Raw genomic sequence first — 4,617 nt, 5'->3', positions numbered from 1 at the left:
CTTTAATAATAAACACATTTTATTTCTGACTCATCTAAATATATTAATAACCACATACATGTTCAAAAAAACAAAAAGAAAACTCTACAGGAATTTTAAAAAGCAAAAACAACTAAATCTGATAGAAAAGAAAGGGAGGGAATTCTTTGAGGAAGAAATGGTTGCTTAGATATCTAGAAGGAATCAGGATGAAAGAAAAAAGCAGGAGAGCCATTTTTCTAAACACATATACATACACATACAGACTTACACATATAAACACTATACACGCATACACAAGCACAGTATATATGTATATATATATATATGCACAAACACATACTACACACCTCTACAAAACATAGGCACATATACTATACACTTATACAGACATGATTACACGTACATATGCATATACATAGCACCTTCAGTCTTGGGTGGTTGGAGGTAGGGAAGAAGGGAAAACAAAAGTATGATACAATTTCCAAACAAAAGCTATCAATTGTTTCTAACATCCATTATCTTTCTTCTTCTGGTATTTTAACTGAAAGAGGGAAAAGGATTTTTAAGCAGCGGATAGAATAGTAGAGAGTTATTTTGTTCCCGTTAGCACACAGCTGCTTATGATTTTGGTTACATGTTTGAATACTATTCTTGGAAAAGGCAATAGCCTTCAATACATACCAGATGTAAGCAAGTGTTTATTCCAGTAAAACGCTTGTTTCAGTGAGTCAAAAGTTCATTGAATAAACAGTCCCAGTGTATAAGCAGAACTACTTTTATTGTTGGAAATCAGAGGATTCACTGGAATCATGATGACCATTAATTATCCCATTATTTTACTGCAGGGAGGAGTGGCCCCCACTCACTTGCTATAATTTTATATTTAATTTTGCCTTGTTCCAGGAAATCTGAAACATGATTGCAATCATGACCTCCGACTTAGTGAAATACCTATGAATTTCACATTGATCAACTTTTTCTGATGGTACAGTGAGTTAATAATTTACTAAGTATGTAGCATTCTAAAAGTCTACCAAGTTCACTTTTTTACAGCTCTGTAATAAAGGTAGTGTAAATATTTTATTTCACCACTTAAATAAATCCATCATATCATCACTCCTTCCAACGGTACAAATGTTGACCCATCTATGCTTCTCATTTCGTGTCATCCTAATCTATGCCTTTTCCTAGCTCTTTTGTAGAGGACCTGTCCAATGTGCTGGAGTACTAGTACTTCCTCTAGATCTTTTTTTTTTTTAAGCATTCTTTGAGTAGCAGTTAATCACTCAGGCTATCCATCAGTGTAAACAGCATTCCACCTTTTTTATAGATGAGGAAATGGAAGTTATGAAAAGTCAATGACTTACCCTAAAAGGGCTGAGCCTGGGTCTAGGCCAAGGTCTTCTGAATCCAAGTCTAAGGCTTATCTTTAGTCTCTAGAAAAGGGGTCAATTATAATGCAAATTGAAATTTGATGGTCTCTTTATGATCCCTAGTTTACCTAACAAAATATATCACATCATGATTCATGCCTGGATTATTGCCTTGGCCTTCTAACTGTCTCCTCTAATTCTATTTTATTCCACCCACAATCAGACCTACTGTCCTAAAACACCACAAAATCTCTTGGAAACAATTTTATTAGTCCTTCACTAATAATAAAATGAAATCTTGACTAAACTAATGGATCTAGCATTCCAGGCTCTTTTTATCTCATTTTTGTGCATTCTCCCTTTAGTCAACCTGGCTGATTTACTGCTTTCCACCCCATATGTTCTATATTACTATCTCTGTGCCTTTGCTCACAGCATTTCCTATACCCAAAATGCCTTCCTTATTCTTCTCTACCTGTACAAACATATCAAGTACTCATTTGGTATTCCAGTATTACCACACATGATTTGGTTTTTTTACTTGTCTTTTCTAACAACTAAATCGAAAGCCCTTTGGAGCAATGGCAGAAGACCTATGTTTGAATCTTGTCTCTGGTATGAGTTTACTATCTCAAGAATATGTGAAATATCACAATATGTGAAATTTCATATAACTTTGGAAATGGAAGGGATCTCAGTAATACACATGGATCTCATACCTGAAACAAAGATTCCTTTTGAACATACCAGACAAGTGCTAGATTAGTGATAGTGAATCTTTTAGATACAGGATGCCAGAGCCTGTCCCTATCTCATCCCCACACCAAGTTCTGGGTGTACCCTGCCCCTACTCTTACCCCACACAGGGGAAAGGAAAAGTGCTCCCATTGGGCTGCTGGGAAGAGGGGTTGATGAAGTGAGGAATACCCTCATTGAGTGTAGAGAGGAGGAGGGGAGTGACCCAGGCTTTCTTCTCCCCTCCAGCTCTGCTGCTTGTGAGCTGCCCATCTTACCTGCTATACCCTCCCATTAGATTGCTGGGCAGAGGGGTGATGGATGTGAAAAAATGTCATCAGGCATGGTGGAGAAGGGGAGGGAAGCAGCTCCACCTGAGTCCCTCTGCCTTTCTAGTAGCAAACTGGAGGGGGGGGGGTGGTCATGTGCCTACAGAGAGTATTTTTCATGCCATCTTTGGCACCCATGTCACAGCTTTGCCGTCACCATGCCAGCTCATCTAACCTCTGCTTAAAGACCTCCAGTGATAGGAAATCTACCACTTCCAGAAGCAATCTAATTGATAGGATGTTTTCCCCAAAAATTTCCTATTAAAGTTTAAATTTGTCACTTTGTGACTTTCATCCATTTTTCATTATTTGGGCTTCCTGGGAAAGTCTCTTGATTCTCTAAGCCTCAGTTTTTCTAACTATAAAAGAGGGGTAATAATCTTCAGGCGGTACCTGCCTTACAGGGTTATATATGGAGAGAACATTCAGTAAAGCTTAAAGTACCCTTTAAATGGGAGCTTACTGGCTCATGGCATTTGGTGATTTTTGATTCATAAGTGAGAGGCAGGGGCATAACATTTTTTGGCATCTCTCCTACCACCACAAAACCTTAAAGAGAGTAAATTTTCACTAAATATTTTTAGATTATTGGATACTTTATTCAGCAAGGGCAAAACACAACCCCCTCCAAAAAAAACAAAAAAGAAAAAAGGGAAGTTCTTCAGATCAAGTAAAGTCATCAGAAGTAGATTATGCAATATCTTTATATAGTAATTTTAATTCAACTGTTTACAAAATATTCTTTTCTTTTTTCTTTTTTATTATATACTTAGTAACCACCATCACCTACAAAAAAATTAACTAAACAAATATATAAAAATTATATGCAAAATCACAAAATGCACATTATTTATAATTTGTTTAAAATATGTAAATTATATATATATATGTACTAATATAAACATCCTCTACTTTTGATTTCCCTTTGGATTTGTTTTTTGGATATTTTTTATCTTTATTTTGTGGCTGTTACTTTTAAAATATAATCATGGTATGTATTATTCTTATTTTTTCATCTCTTTTCATCATTTCACACATTTCCTTTATTTTCTTTATATTTCCCATATTTGTCATTTCTAATAAATAATAAAATCCATTACATTCAAATATTGCACTCCATTCAGCCATTTCTCCCATTCATTGCATTTGTGTTATTTCTAATTATTTAAAGAATGCAGAATTACCTCCAGAGTATGATAAGTCTTAAAGTAAGACTTCTGCAGAATATATATGTTGTCCCACCAGAGACTATGTTTGGATTATGTGTGTATGTTCAGGCTTAGATCTTCTNTATATATATATATACTAATATAAACATCCTCTACTTTTGATTTCCCTTTGGATTTGTTTTTTGGATATTTTTTATCTTTATTTTGTGGCTGTTACTTTTAAAATATAATCATGGTATGTATTATTCTTATTTTTTCATCTCTTTTCATCATTTCACACATTTCCTTTATTTTCTTTATATTTCCCATATTTGTCATTTCTAATAAATAATAAAATCCATTACATTCAAATATTGCACTCCATTCAGCCATTTCTCCCATTCATTGCATTTGTGTTATTTCTAATTATTTAAAGAATGCAGAATTACCTCCAGAGTATGATAAGTCTTAAAGTAAGACTTCTGCAGAATATATATGTTGTCCCACCAGAGACTATGTTTGGATTATGTGTGTATGTTCAGGCTTAGATCTTCTACTAACCTTATGCAGGTGTGTGTGGGCTTGCCAGATATCTAATCTTATTTAACTTACCTAAGGTTTTAGTTATCTTCTTAATTTTTTTCTTATTTATTTTTTATTAGATTTATTTAGTTCTAAGAGGGAAAAATTAAAGCCTGACACTATTGTGTTATATAGATCCACAATATTTAATCTTTTTTCTTGTTTATAGTATTTTTTCCTTAACTTCGGGCTATGAAACTTAGCAATGATAGTTCTGTGTATTTTCATCTTTGGGTCTATTTGAGGTAGTGATTGGTGGATTCTCTCCATTTATATTTTACTCTCTGTTTCAAGAAGTTCTAGGCAGTTTTCCTTGATTTTTTCTTGGATTGTAGTATCTAAACTCTTTTTTAAAATCATAACTTTCTAGGAGTCTAATTATTCTTATATTGTCTCTCCTTAATCTATTTTCCAGGTCAGTTGGTTTTTTTTAATATTAAGATGTTTCATATTCTATTCTATTATTTC

This window comes from Gracilinanus agilis, chromosome 5, assembly GCF_016433145.1.
Source record: "Gracilinanus agilis isolate LMUSP501 chromosome 5, AgileGrace, whole genome shotgun sequence".
Classification (NCBI taxonomy): domain Eukaryota; kingdom Metazoa; phylum Chordata; class Mammalia; order Didelphimorphia; family Didelphidae; genus Gracilinanus; species Gracilinanus agilis.
This window is presented reverse-complemented; position numbering follows the sequence as displayed.